General features: G+C 42.0%; 1 long non-coding RNA gene across 1 annotated transcript; it reads right to left on the bottom strand.

Moving 5' to 3' along the window:
- Positions 1-7,378: 7,378 nt before the first annotated feature.
- LOC134479899 (uncharacterized) lies at positions 7,379-16,017 on the bottom strand. The gene is made up of 2 exons (XR_010053788.1): positions 15,231-16,017; positions 7,379-7,668 (listed from the first exon to the last, which is right to left on the bottom strand). It is a non-coding gene; the product is annotated as an uncharacterized LOC134479899 (long non-coding RNA).
- Between the last annotated feature and the right edge of the window lie 337 nt (positions 16,018-16,354).

Below are 16,354 nucleotides of genomic sequence, written 5' to 3'. Positions count from 1 at the left end.
AACAAAACACCAATGGCTTATGCTCTAAGATCAAGAATCGACAAATGGGATCTCATAAAACTGCAAAGCTTCTGTAAGGCAAAGGACACTGTGGTTAGGACAAAACGGCAACCAACAGATTGGGAAAAGATCTTTACCAATCCTACAACAGATAGAGGCCTTATTTCCAAAACATACAAAGAACTCAAGAAGTTAGACTGCAGGGAGACAAATAACCCTATTAAAAAATGGGGTTCAGAGCTAAACAAAGAATTCACAGCTGAGGAATGCCGAATGGCTGAGAAACACCTAAAGAAATGTTCAACATCGAGACACCGCTGGAACCTGAAGGAACAGACCGGATAAACAGTTCCCTGCACCCAAATCCCGTGGGAGGGAGAGCTAAACCTTCAGAGAGGCAGACACGCCTGGGAAACCAGAAGAGACTGCACTCTGCACACATCTCAGACGCCAGAGGAAAACACCAAACGCCATCTGGAACCCTGGTGCACTGAAGCTCCCGGAAACGGCGGCGCAGATCTTCCTGGTTGCTGCCGCCGCAGAGAGCTCGTGGGCAGCACACCCCCCCCCCCGCCCCCCGCGAGCGAACTTGAGCCTTGGGACCACAGGTAAGACCAACTTTTCTGCTGCAAGTGACCTGCCTGGTGAACTCAAGACACAGGCCCACAGGAACAGCTGAAGACCTGTAGAGAGGAAAAACTACATGCCCGAAAGCAGAACACTCTGTCCCCATAACTGGCTGAAAGAAAACAGGAAAACAGGTCTACAGCACTCCTGACACACAGGCTTATAGGACAGTCTAGCCACTGTCAGAAATAGCAGAACAAAGTAACACTAGAGATAATCTGATGGCGAGAGGCAAGCGCAGGAACCCAAGCAACAGAAACCAAGACTACATGGCATCATCGGAGCCCAATTCTCCCACCAAAACAAACATGGAATATCCAAACACACCAGAAAAGCAAGATCTAGTTTCAAAATCATATTTGATCATGATGCTGGAGGACTTCAAGAAAGACGTGAAGAACTCCCTTAGAGAAACACAGGAAAACATTAATAAACAAGTAGAAGCCTACAGAGAGGAATCGCAAAAATCCCTGAAAGAATTCCAGGAAAACACAATCAAACAGTTGAAGGAATTAAAAATGAAAATAGAAGCAATCAAGAAAGAACACATGGAAACAACCCTGGATATAGAAAACCAAAAGAAGAGACAAGGAGCTGTAGATACAAGCATCACCAACAGAATATAAGAGATAGAAGAGAGAATATCAGGAGCAGAAGATTCCATAGAAATCATTGACTCAACTGTCAAAGATAATGTAAAGCAGAAAAAGCTACTGGTCCAAAACATACAGGAAATCCAGGACTCAATGAGAAGATCAAACCTAAGGATAATAGGTATAGAAGAGAGTGAAGACTCCCAGCTCAAAGGACCAGTACATATCTTCAACAAAATCATAGAAGAAAACTTCCCTAACCTAAAAAAAGAGATACCCATAGGCATACAAGAAGCCTACAGAACTCCAAATAGATTGGACCAGAAAAGAAACACCTCCCGTCACATAATAGTCAAAACACCAAACGCACAAAATAAAGAAAGAATATTAAAAGCAGTTAGGGAAAAAGGTCAAGTAACATATAAAGGCAGACCTATCAGAATCACACCAGACTTTTCACCAGAAACTATGAAGGCCAGAAGATCCTGGACTGATGTCATACAGACCCTAAGAGAACATAAATGCCAGCACAGGTTACTGTATCCTGCAAAACTCTCAATTAACATAGATGGAGAAACCAAGATATTCCATGACAAAACCAAATTTACACAATATCTTTCTACAAATCCAGGACTACAAAGGATAATAAATGGTAAAGCCCAACATAAGGAGGCAAGCTATACCCTAGAAGAAGCAAGAAACTAATAGTCTTGGCAACAAAACAAAGAGAAGAAAAGCACACAAACATAACCTCACATCCAAATATGAATATAACAGGAAGCAATAATCACTATTCCTTAATATCTCTCAACATCAATGGCCTCAACTCCCTAATAAAAAGACATAGATTAACAAACTGGATATGCAACAAGGACCCTGCATTCTGCTGCCTACAGGAAACACACCTCAGAGACAAAGACAGACACTACCTCAGAGTGAAAGGCTGGAAAACAACTTTCCAAGCAAATGGTCGGAAGAAGCAAGCTGGAGTAGCCATTCTAATATCAAATAAAATCAATTTTCAACTAAACGTCATCAAAAAAGATAAGGAAGGACACTTCATATTCATCAAAGGAAAAATCCACCAAGATGAACTCTCAATCCTAAATATCTATGCCCCAAATACAAGGGCACCTACATACGTAAAAGAAACCGTACTAAAGCTCAAAACACACATTGCACCTCACACAATAATAGTAGGAGATTTCAACACCCCACTCTCATCAATGGACAGATCATGGAAACAGAAATTAAACAAGAGACGTAGACAGACTAAGAGAAGTCATGAGCCAAATGGACTTAACAGATATTTATAGAACATTGTATCCTAAAGCAAAAGGATATATCTTCTTCTCAGCTCCCCATGGTACTTTCTCCAAAATTGACCATATAATTGGTCAAAAAACGGGCCTCAACAGGTACAGAAAGATAGAAATAATCCCATGCGTGCTATCGGACCACCAGGGCCTAAAACTGGTCTTCAATAACAATAAGGGAAGAAGGCCCACATATACGTGGAAATTGAACAATGCTCTACTCAATGATAACCTGGTCAAGGAAGAAATAAAGAAAGAAATTAAAGACTTTTTAGAATTTAATGAAAATGAAGGTACAACATACCCAAACTTATGGGACACAATGAAAGCTGTGCTAAGAGGAAAACTCATAGCGCTGAGTGCCTGCAGAAAGAAACAGGAAAGAGCATATGTCAGCAGCTTGACAGCACACCTAAAAGCTCTAGAACAAAAAGAAGCAAATACACCCAGGAGGAGTAGAAGGCAGGAAATAATCAAACTCAGAGCTGAAATCAACCAAGTAGAAACAAAAAGGACCATAGAAAGAATCAACAGAACCAAAAGTTGGTTCTTTGAGAAAATCGACAAGATAGATAAACCCTTAGCCAGACTAACGAGAGGACACAGAGAGTGTATCCAAATTAACAAAATCAGAAATGAAAAGGGAGACATAACTACAGATTCAGAGGAAATTCAAAAAAATCATCAGATCTTACTATAAAAGCCTTTTTCAACAAAACTTGAAAATCTCCAGGAAATGGACAATTTCCTAGACAGATACAAGGTACCGAAGTTAAATCAGGAACAGATAAACCAGTTAAACAACCCCATAACTCCTAAGGAAATAGAAGCAGTCATTAAAGATCTCCCAACCAAAAAGAGCCCAGGTCCAGACGGGTTTAGTGCAGAATTCTATCAGACCTTCATAGAAGACCTCATACAAATATTATCCAAACTATTCCACAAAATTGAAACAGATGGAGCACTATCGAATTCTTTCTATGAAGCCACAATTACTCTTATACCTAAACCACACAAAGACCCAACAAAGAAAGAGAACTTCAGACCAATCTCCCTTATGAATATCGACGCAAAAATACTCAATAAAATTCTGGCAAACAGAATCCAAGAGCACATCAAAACAATCATCCACCATGATCAAGTAGGCTTCATCCCAGGCATGCAGGGATGGTTTAATATACGGAAAACCATCAATGTGATCCATTATATAAACAAACTGAAAGAACAAAACCACATGATCATTTCATTAGATGCTGAGAATGCATTTGACAAAATTCAACACCCCTTCATGATAAAAGTCCTGGAAAGATCAGGAATTCAAGGCCCATGCCTAAACATAGTAAAAGCCATATACAGCAAACCAGTTGCTAACATTAAACTAAATGGAGAGAAACTTGAAGCAATCCCACTAAAATCAGGGACTAGACAAGGCTGCCCACTCTCTCCCTACTTATTCAATATAGTTCTTGAAGTTCTAGCCAGAGCAATCAGACAACAAAAGGAGGTCAAGGGGATACAGATCGGAAAAGAAGAAGTCAAAATATCACTATTTGCAGATGATATGATAGTATATTTAAGTGATCCCAAAAGTTCCACCAGAGAACTACTAAAGCTGATAAACAACTTCAGCAAAGTGGCTGGGTATAAAATTAACTCAAATAAATCAGTAGCCTTCCTCTACACAAAAGAGAAACAAGCCGAGAAAGAAATTAGGGAAACGACACCCTTCATAATAGACCCAAATAATATAAAGTACCTCGGTGTGACTTTAACCAAGCAAGTAAAAGATTTGTACAATAAGAACTTCAAGACACTGAAGAAAGAAATTGAAGAAGACCTCAGAAGATGGAAAGATCTCCCATGCTCATGGATTGGCAGGATTAATATAGTAAAAATGGCCATTTTACCAAAAGCGATCTACAGATTCAATGCAATCCCCATCAAAATACCAATCCAATTCTTCAAAGAGTTAGACAGAACAATTTTCAAATTCATCTGGAATAACAAAAAACCCAGGATAGCTAAAACTATCCTCAACAATAAAAGGACTTCAGGGGGAATCACTATCCCTGAACTCAAGCAGTATTACAGAGCAATAGTGATAAAAACGGCATGGTATTGGTACAGAGACAGAGAGATAGACCAATGGAATAGAATTGAAGACCCAGAAATGAACCCACACACCTATGGTCACTTGATTTTTGACAAAGGAGCCAAAAAACATCCAATGGAAAAAAGATAGCATTTTCAGCAAATGGTGCTGGTTCAACTGGAGGTCAACATGTAGAAGAATGCAGATCGATCCATGCTTATCACCCTGTACAAAGCTTAAGACCAAGTGAATCAAGGACGTCCACATCAAACCAGACACACTCAAACTAATAGAAGAAAAACTAGGGAAGCATCTGGAACACACGGGCATTGGAAAAAATTTACTGATCAAAACACCAATGGCTTATGCTCTAAGATCAAGAATCGACAAATGGGATCTCATAAAACTGCAAAGCTTCTGTAAGGCAAAGGACACTGTGGTTAGGACAAAACGGCAACCAACAGATTGGGAAAAGATCTTCACCAATCCTACAACAGATAGAGACCTTATATCCAAAATATACAAAGAACTCAAGAAGTTAGACCGCAGGGAGACAAATAACCCTATTAAAAAATGGGGTTCAGAGCTAAACAAAGAATTCACAGCTGAGGAATGCCGAATGGCTGAGAAACACCTAAAGAAATGTTCAACATCTTTAGTCATAAGGGAAATGCAAATCAAAACAACCCTGAGATTTCACCTCACACCAGTGAGAATGGCTAAGATCAAAAACTCAGGTGACAGCAAATGCTGGCGAGGATGGGGAGAAAGAGGAACACTCCTCCATTGTTGGTGGGGTTGCAGCCTGTACAACCATTCTGGAAATCAGTCTGGAGGTTCCTCAGAAAGTTGGACATTGAACTGCCTGAGGATCCAGCTATACCTCTCTTGGGCATATACCCAAAAGATGCCCCAACATATAAAAAAGACACATGCTCCACTATGTTCATCGCAGCCTTATTTATAATAGCCAGAAGCTGGAAAGAACCCAGATGCCCTTCAACAGAGGAATGGACAGAAAATGTGGTACATCTACACAATGGAATATTACTCAGCTATCAAAAACAATGACTTTATGAAATTCATAGGCAAATGTTTGGAACTTGAAAATATCATCCTGAGTGAGCTAACCCAATCACAGAAAGACATACATGGTATGCACTCATTGATAAGTGGCTATTAGCCCAAATGCTTGAATTACCCTAGATGCCTAGAACAAATGAAACTCAAGACAGATGATCAAAATGTGAATGCTTCACTCCTTCTTTAAAAGGGGAACAAGAATACCCTTGGCAGGGAAGGGAGAGGCAAAGATTAAAACAGAGACTGAAGGAACACCCATTCAGAGCCTGCCCCACATGTGGCCCATACATATACAGCCACCCAATTAGACAAGATGGATGAAAAAACCCCACAACACCATGTGATCTGATGTCCTCTTCTGGTGTCTCTGAAGACAACAACAGTGTACTCATATCAAATAAACAAACAAACAAATAAATAAATTTTTAATAAGGGGAAAGGAAACTCCTTTTTAAAAAGTTATTTAAAAATGGGTATGACAGGATAACTAGCTGGGTACTGACTCAGGTGCCCACACATGGCTCTGGGTCTGGGGTAGACCCGGGAATGAATCCCAGGCTTTATGAATATCAGGAAGCATTTGACTACTGAGCGATTCCTTAGATCTAGATCATGTTTTAATAAAACTCCCTAGAATTTTCATTGCTTCATTGCAAATTTCACTTCAGCTGTGGCAATTTCCAAAACATCTCCATTTGGAGTGGCCCTTCTCTAAGTACCAAAGAGAATGGACGCTCAGGACATGGGGAATGGGGGTGACCAAAAGACAAGACAAAACAAAACAAAAAACCCCAAACCCTTTCAATCCTGTGTTCATTATCGCCTTACGTTATACTGAGAAAAGCTGCCAGCTCATCGGACTCCCTTCTGCCACTACTCCCTTCTGCTGACAGCGGTGATTCCATATTTAAGGCCGATGTCCCTGTATACATGAGGCATACTTCCCCAGCCAGATATAACTGTTACTTCTCCCTCACTCCTGCTGTCAGTGATTCCCAGGTGTCCTTCCAGAAATCTCACCCTGTCATCTTCATTTATTTTTACTTTTCACATGTGTGTGAACACTTGTGTGTGTGCGTTCATGGAGTTAGTATTCTCCTCCCCCAAGGTGAGCTCAAGGAATCAAACTCAGACTGTTAGGGTGGCAAGTGCTTTGACTGACCTAGAGATCGCATCTGCTCCCTCTCACTTTGGAACCCTGCTTAAAGCACAAAAAACTGACATCTAGGCTCACCTAGAATATTTTGGTAGACATTGATTGTTTTTCACGTTTATTGGCATATAAAAACCACTTCCAAGGGAGTAATTATTGAACTGATTCATAGACTTCCAGCAAGAGTAACAGAAACTCAGAGCTGGGGAGATGGTTTGGTTGGAAAGATGACTGCCATGAAAGCCTATGAGAATCTGAATTCAGATTCCCAGCACCAACAAAAAAAGCATGAAAAAGCATGTCTGTAACTGCAGAGTAGGGAGGTGAGGGGTGAGAACAGATAGATCCTTGGACACTGGCCAGCCAGTGAGAAGGATTGGCGAATTACAATATCTACGTCTGACCTCCACATGTAAGCACACACACACACACACACACACACACACACACACACACACACACACACAAGCATGCACGCACACATATTAGATATATACACATGAGGAAAATGAACTTAATACAACCCATAATGCAATTTATTTTCTCTTAAAAGGTAATTCAGAAGGAGGGTAAATCTAGAGTTGGGTAAGTAATTCAGTGACTCAAAACACATCTCCCAGGATCTGGGGCTTTTGTTTCCTCTCGCTCTGTCATTCTCAGGTCCCAGGTTGGTCTTCACACTGTCATCTTCCCTTGGTTACATTTGGCCCAGATGTCTCTGATGAGTACAAACAGCTGGAGCAGCAGCTCTCAACCGATGGGTTGTAATATCTTTAGGGTTCAAACCCCTTTCACAGGAGTCTCCTAAGAACATCAGAAAACACAGACGTTTACATTATGATTCGTAACAGTAGCAAATTACAGCTATGAAGTAGCACCAAAAATAACTTTATGTTTGGAGGTCGCCACAACATGAAAAACTCTATTAAAGGGTCATAGAATTAGGAAGGCTGAGAACCACTGCTCTAGAGGAAGATGAATAATTCTGGTTACCTCCTTCCCAGAGACTACTTATCCTCCTTCCTCTCAGTGGCCAGAAGCTGCTCACACATCCAACCAATTGTACAACCACAATAAACTAAGGCAAATCAAGAACCAACTTGTAGGACCTGTGGTGGTTTGAAAAGGTTTAGCCCCCATAGACTCATGTGTTTGAATGCTTGGTCCAAAGGGAGTGACACTATTAGGAGGTGTGTCTTTGTTGGAATAGGTGTGTCACTGTAGGCATGAGCTTTGAAGTCCTATGCTCAAGTTCTGCCCAGTGTGGAAAAGGCAGTTTCTCCTAGTTGCTTTCCAGTGAAGATGCCAGAACTCTCAGCGCCTTCTCCAACACCATGTCTGCCTGTAGGCTGCCATGCTTCCTGCCATGATGATAATGAACTAAACCTGTGAACCTGTAAGCCAGCCCCAGTTAAATGTTGTCCTTTATAAGAGTTACCTTGGTCATGGTTTCTCTTCCACAGCAATGGAAACCTTAAGTTAACTAAGACAAGACCATTTCCCCACTCCACAAAAATAGAACTAATAATAATAATAGACCAGGGATCTTCAACAAAGGAATGGTGGGATGGAGGCTGAGTTGGCAACAAAAGCTTTGCTTGAAGACACAGATGTGATAACCTAACTGTTGCTTTTGTCAGAACTTTGGATAGAAGTTGGATAGCTTGAATAGACGACATCTACCTGGACATTTGACAGAAGGATGCTAGACATGCCAATTCAATCTTTTCACCCTAACCATCACCCACCTCATTCTAGGCCATGCATTCTTTGTATATACAATTGTATCTGGTTTCTTTTATTTGGCATAATTGAGGTCAATCAATGATCATATGAAGCAGTTACCTCTGAGTAAAATTCCATAACTTAATTGCCATTTATCTGAGACCACATCCTGGGAACATTTATGTTTTAAGGTGAATATGTATATCAACTCCTTTCCAGAGGGATGGGTTTGTTCATACGTATAAAAGTCTCTTCCGTTCACCAGATACAATTGTTGTCTGGAGGCTTACTGCTGAATAAGCTCACTTTTTCTAGCTCTTTCTGAACTCTGGCTGGCTGGTTTAACCCAGTTGTTCTGGCTCAAACTCCTCTCCAAGCTGACTGGTTCAATCTGGCTTCTCTCAGCTGCTCACTGAATTGCTCTGTTTGGTCTCAAACTAACTCTGGTAATTTGTTGTAACCTTCTGCCTCCTTCCTATTCTCTGGTTTCAGCTGCCTCTGCTGACCTCAACTGAACTGCCCAAACTGAGCAGAACTCTCTAATGAACTCAACTGCTCTGCAGGAACTGTACTGACTGAACTCATTCAACTCTCTCCTCCATCTCTGTGCTGCTCTCAAGCAGCTTCTTTTCTCTCCGCATGTGACTTGGGCGTATCCTATCTCTGACTCATTCTGTCAGATCTTTCTCTGATTTGTCACTTATGTAAATGTCACTTTCAAACATGGCTGCTTCCTTCTACAAACTAACTTTATCTACATTGTTAGGGATTAAAGGTGTGTACTAAGGGCGTGTGTGTATTCCAGCCAGAGGGATTAAAGGTGTGCGCCATGTCTGCATTCCAGTCAGATCACACAGACTTAGAAGGTCTTAGGGTGTGATCCCTTGCCTGAACAGCCCCATTGCTGGATTAAAATTCCTGTATACATAGTAGTCTAGAAAACCCTAAAGTCACAGCCTTCTGGCTCTGTGATGATCAAGGACAAGTATGACGATGTACCCACGGCCAGCTGTCATCCTTTCTGGCTGATGGAGGGAATCCACACATGGTGGAACTCCCAGGGAACTCCCGAAAGGTTTCTCTTCTTTTGCAGTTTAGTCACTAGAACTCCTTCTGTTCTGAGATTGTTAGACAGTTCACTAGAAGTAAGCAAGTCACACCCTGGGCTGCCTCAAAAATATTTCTGTCCTCCTGTCTGACAGAGACTTGGAACAAAAGCAGCCTGAGGGAGGGAGACAGGGAGGCTTCTGTCATGTCTGAGCCTAGCAGGGTACATTATTAGTGAATTCTTGGCTTCCAGGTTAGAAATCAGGTCCAGTATAGCTAATTCAACTCATTTTTTTTAAATTATAATAATTTTAGATCCCAGCACATCCAGAACTATGAGCTAAACACTTAATTCTTCAGTATATTTAACTCATGTGACTGTGAGTCACTGTTAATATGTTCAACAGATATTCTGGTTTCTAGTCTGCTTATCCAAAGTAAGGATTTTAATTATTTTTCTTAGTGATTTGTTCATGTCTGCATACCAAGAGTCAGGCTTGGCTGACCAAAGGCATCTTGAAATGTTTAACTTAGAATTCAGTATAGGTGAGACGTGCCAAATATTTCTAAGCTTTCTATCCAGAAACATAGGTCACTTGTCAAAGTCGTTTAAAACCAAGCTGCAGCAGGAGGAATGATCAACTGTGTCAGTTAGATATTTCATATATTCGTGTTCACATGCAGAATGAATAAACAAAACTTTGTGTGCCATGTTCCAGAAAGAAATATGCAGTTACTGAAGAGTGAGGGGCGAAGGAAAATGGAAATTTTTATCTAGTGAATACTGAAAATTCTAAGATGACAGTAAAATACTGAATGTCATTAAGCTGATTATATCCACACACATCTGGATATACATATACAAAAATATATGCGAATATATACTCTATGCCTTCATTTAATAGCAACGTCAAATCAAGCACGTAATAGAAGCTTGCTAAACTTACATATATGTAGCCATAGTAAACCTAATGAATCACTCCCAGAGGGTTGTTCACACAGCACTGTTATTTACAAGTACAATTTAGCTCTTTGATTTTTTGGGGGTTTTGTTTGTCCACAGAGGCTTTTATACCAAGGTACTTAAACTTCTGTTTATTCTTTGTAACTGCTATTCTTTATGTTTTCTTATCTCTTGCGTACCCAAATTCCGTTTTCTCCTCACTTTGTACTTGTGAAGATCAGAAGTGCTCTATCTGGACTTAAAAACCCAGGAGCTCTCTTGTCCCATGCAAAGCACCTTTGGGGAGCCAGGTGTATGCGTAGAAAGAGCAATTGCCTAGCGTGCCTGAAGCCCATGTTCCGCCTCAACTACAACAAAAACACAAAAGCTTTGAAGCACGATGTCTGAAAGGCCTATGCATGAGGAGGGAGGAGGGGCCTATCTCTCTCTACGGGGTATTAGGCTAGGAAATTGATGTCGAGTAAAATAGTGTTAAGAATGTTAATGTGGGGGCTGGAGAGATGGCTCAGCAGTTAAGAGCACTGACTGCTCTTCCAGAGGTCCTGAGTTCAAATCCCAGCAGCCACATGGTGGTTCATTAACATCTGTAATTAACATCTTTGGTGTGTCTAAACAGTTACAGTGCACTTACGTGTAACAGATAAATAGATCTTTAATTGGGTGCAGTGCAACCACAAGAAAGCACTGGAAAGGCAGACGCAGGCAGGCTCTCTGCAAGTTGAAGGCCAGCCTGGGCTACACAGAGTGTAAGAGACAGGAGCCGTAGATGACTACAAGGAGCCAGTGTCTTCTGAACACCACAGGGCAGCTTCATGATTGAACTCACAGTGGTTGTGATGGCATGTACGGGATCCGTGCAACAGTAAAGTTACATCACAAGAAACTTTCAAAACAACAACGAAATGGTGACATTTAATCCAACACATGTCCGTTATCGTTGTCAGTTGATGGACATCTAGACTGTTCCCCTTTCCTAGCTGTTGTGAATAGGGAAGCAGTGAACACGGATGCACAGGAATCTGTACACACACTGCTGGAGGAGACACGTAATCATCACTCTGACCTAGCTGTGAACTTTGCAAGCTATGATAGCCACAGGCATTGCAAGACGTGACCATGGGTGAAACAGTAACACCAACATCACTTTCTGTTTGATAACATCCCACTCCAAATGAAACCCATACCTGACACCACCATCAGGCCCAGAATCTGTTACTACATGTCCTAGGGCTCTAGGGGAGAACCTATCACCATTATCCTGCTAACGGACATAGTCCTGACTCCTAATGACTTGTGGTTACTCTCATAGATCAATGCATCTATGACCTTCATTAGAGAAGGTTCTATTCACAGCAGTTGGTGATTAACATAACTGTGAGACCATATCTGGTTAAGAAGAAAAGACTGTAAGTTGTTAAGCTCTAAATAGAATATAACATCCTTTCTCCCAAGGATGGGATGTTCAGGAATCCTTGCACAACACACACACACACACACACACACACACACACACACACACACACACAGAGAGAGAGAGAGAGAGAGAGAGAGAGAGAGAGACAGAGAGAGGGAGAGAGAGAGAGACAGAGAGACAGAGAGACACACAGAGACACACAGAGAGAGACACAGAGACACAGAGAGACACAGAGAGAGAGACACAGAGAGACACAGAGAGACACAGAGACAGAGAACACAGAACACAAAGTGTAAGAGACAGGAGCCGTAGATGACTACAAGGAGCCAGTGTCTTCTGAACACCACAGGGCAGCTTCATGAATGAACTCACAGTGGTTGTGATGGCATGTATGGGATCTGTGCAACCTCAAGCCAAACTCCAGCACGGAGAGGAGAGATGGGCAAGAAGTCCCACCCTTAGCCAAGGAACTATTGGAAACTGATGGCTGCTGGAGAGGGAGTCAGTCTTTCTTTGAGAGTGTTGTTGTTCCTGGTAAGGCAACCTTGCTCCAGGGGAAGACCATACAATATAAGAACGTATAGGCAGCATAAATTTGACTTAATGAGTGTGGTAATTTGAATATGCTTGGCCCAGGGAGTGGCACTATTAGAAGGTGTGGCCTTGTTGGAGGAAGTGTGTCACTGTGGGGGTGGGCTTTGAGACCCTCCTCCTGGCTGCCTGGAAGCCCGTCTTTCTTCTGTTTGCCTTCAGAACAATTGGTAGAACTCTCGGCTTCCTCTCCAGCACCGTGTCTGCCTGGATGCTGCCATTCTTCGTGCCTTGATGATAGTAGACTGAACCTCTGGACCTGTAAACCAGCCCCAATTAAATTTTGTCCTCATAAGAGTTGCCTTGGTCACAGTGTCTTTTCACAGCAATGGAAACCCTAAGACAGTGAGTGTTTAAGGAAAAAAGACACAAAGTTGGGAGGAGTTGGATCAAAACAAATATGATAAAAACATTCTATGAGATCCTAATCCTAAGAACTAATAATTATTTTTGAGAAAAAAAAGAATTCTACTTTTACCAGTAAGTCCAAGAGAATGAGGACATAGCACCTGGTGTAGTGTTTGTCTTGTGTGTATGAATCACTAGATTCAGTCCTCAGCACAGCATAAACAGCACGGTGGTCACCTCAGCACTTGGGAGAAGGTGGACGGAGGAACAGAAATTCAATCAGCCTCAACTACATAACAAATTCGAGGTAAGTCTGGGTTACATGAGACCCTGTTTCAAGTGATATTATTAATAATAGGTCTATATTATAAACAATTAATGTTTTCTTTTCCTTCAAATAAGCAAGGTAAGCTGTTGGAGACCCTGGCGACTGGACTTGGATTAACACATCAGACCTTTCTCTTGGATCTGGTGTTCCTGGCTCCGTGAGTAGGGAGATGTTGCCCACGAAGCCTCTGTTGGCAACTGACTGGCCTGTCATCATGGCCCCCTGCTGCCTCAATAATTTCATGGGTGGAATCTTTACTCCAGCTGCAAGGATCACTGAAGCTATAGCTCTTGCTAAAACACAAATTTCTGCTTCAGGAAGATTTCTCTAGCTACAAGCTTTAGCTTACGTTGGGGATAGAAAACTTCATCTCAGTCATGACCTCCCAGTGGCCCAGCCTGCAATGGGAGACCCTACTCTTGACTGCTTTAGAATTTATAATAGCAGTCCTCAACAGTGTCTGGGACAAAGAAGGGCTACTCTAGCATAAACCATGTGACTAATGAAACGCAGGCTGTGACTGGTGGATCTATTATCCAAGCACAAGTGTGCCATTCCTTTCTTCTGGCAGTAGTAGAGTTAGTCTGGGAGGCTTCTGTCCCACGCACTAACGCCTGCCCGCCCCCACATCTTGCCAAAACTTTTACCATTAGGCCCTATACATTCTTCTTTGCCTATTTGTGTAGAGGGCTGAGATGACTGCAGGAAGAAGGGACAAAACCCATGACTTGTCAGCCCTAGTATGTAAGTAGCAAGAGGGAGGGAGCAGAGGGCCAGTAGGCAGTGGTCTTCAATCTTCCCAACCTAGCCGTGACCCTTTCATACAGTTCCTCATGTTGTGATGACCTCCAACCAAAAAATTATTTCTTTGCTACTTCATAATTGTAATTTTTACCAGTTTTGAGTCATAACATAAATATCTGATATGTGACTCCCCCAGGTTGAGAACCATAGCACTAGAGTGTGAGAGCCCCCACAGTTCCAGCTCAGGGCTGGAATACTCAAGAGAAGGTTAAGAGTCTTGGTCCCAGACTCAGAGCTGTAACTCAGCCACTGAGTGAGTGTAGGCCGAGCCTTGAGCACCCACAGCATAAACCCCTGGCTTTGAAGGTTTGCAAAGTCTCTATTCCCAGGGCTTGGAGCTAGAACTAATGGATCTGGAAGGCAAGCTTTGTGAGCTGCTGGAACTGTCAGCACTGCCTCTGTCTATCTATGATTTCTGTCCAGACAGAACAGAAAAGGCTTCAGCCAGCCAGCATTTGTAACTCGGAGTCTGAGGGCCAATGACCAGGTAGTGATGACTGTCACTGTAGAGGAAACACAGGCCTGCCAGCTCGTTTGTTTTCTTCACTTTCTATTTGCCCAGAGCCTACCAAGGGGGCAGCTTTAGAAACAGCATGTTGTTGTTTCCTAGAGAGCCAGTCTGAACTGTGGGAGTGAGGAAGAGATGTCAAGTGCCAGCCAGGGTTTGCCAGTGATCAGCTTTGTTTGACAGACCACGGTTGTTTTCATGTAGGCATCTTGAAGGGCAGAAACCACTGGGGGCTGTTGATGCCTAGCTAGAGTGTGGAGTCTACTCAGACTTAAAAATTTTGTGAGTCAGAAACATATTAACCCGTGATTCTAACACTGAAGAGGCAAAGACAGGAGGATTTCCACAGGTTCAAGGCCAGCCAAGTCCATGTGGATAGGCTTTATCTAAAACAACAACAACAACAAAATTTAAATAAACACATTATATATAATTATATAATAATATACTTACATTATATATGTGTGCATGGGGTTTAATAGAATCTTCACATAGTTTTTTAAACTCAGTGTAATTAAAAAATTAGTAGGGGATGCATAAGTCATGTGCACATCAATAGTGTATGTTGCAAAATAATTTACTTGGAAAACCTTTAAAAGGACATTTTAATTAAAACTTTAAGTAGATTCACCATTACCTCTTTTGTGGTAGAAAATTAGAAATTTTTTCTTTGAAGCATTTTCCAATCTATTTTTCTTCTGGGGATGGAAAATGAAAACCTCAGATTTGGCTCCAAACTTCACTGGTCTCAGCGATCTCTTTCCGTTCTCACCGAGTGTTTACCAGCACACATCTCAATGCCTTCTCAGATGCCCCCAGCTGGCCTCGCTCCCGCAGCAATGACTCTTGTGAACTTCACTGTGTCGTGTCCCACTGCCAGCCAGCTCTGGGCCTTCAGTCCCTCGTCATTTCAATTAGCCTTTAGACCTTTCCTCGGTCTTTTTATGGACACATCGCTGTTGAAAGTTGATAGCAGTTGGAGTCCTTTGCACATGAAAGATCACAGGGGCTGCTGCTAAGGCCTTTGCCATCTGGAATCACAAGTCTTTGACTTCGACTGTGGGCCGCGAGTTATTAAAGATTATGCTTTCCAAGCAGAAAGGAAGCAGCAGGGCTCCGTGCGGTTATTACAAATTACATCTTTCATTTCCTGGTGGGTGTGTCCACCAACTGTTGCCTTGGCAACGCAGAGCTTTCAGGAGGCAGCTAGTGGACACACCCACCAGCTGAACTAAGGCAGCAGAAAACTGACTTTGATGATGGCTGGAAATTCCAAACTGGTTTTAGTCTGGTTTTACTTGGAAAGTTTAGGTAAGATTTCTTCAGAGCCATGAGTAGTGTGATCGTTATGGGTCTCCGTGGGTGCTCTGGGTGCTGAGACTTCATTATATTCTGTGTAATTCTGTTGAGACTGCTTCACCACATCTTGGCTGCTTCTGAGAGCAATTGCACACTGTTCATGCAAACTTTATTGCTGCAAATGTAAATCCAATGACCATATTATTTTAAGTCAAACTTCTTTAATTAAAAATGCTGTGTAATATCTTTTAGTTTTGTTTGTTTATTTATTTGTTGCATAGGCTATTTTGTCTGCATGTATCTGTGCACCATGCATATCCCTGGGATCAGGGATATGCACAAATTTCCCCTGAGATGGTTGTACCATGTGGATTCTGGGGAACCAGCCTGGGTCCTCTGGAAGATCAACCAGTGCTCTCATGCTATGAAAGTCTTATAAAAGTTAATGTCACTTCTTTCTAA

The sequence above is a fragment of the Rattus norvegicus genome, chromosome 7 (genome assembly GCF_036323735.1).
Source record: "Rattus norvegicus strain BN/NHsdMcwi chromosome 7, GRCr8, whole genome shotgun sequence".
NCBI classification, from domain to species: domain Eukaryota; kingdom Metazoa; phylum Chordata; class Mammalia; order Rodentia; family Muridae; genus Rattus; species Rattus norvegicus.
The sequence above is the reverse complement of the archived record's forward strand: the minus strand, read 5'-3'. Positions and strand labels throughout refer to the sequence as shown.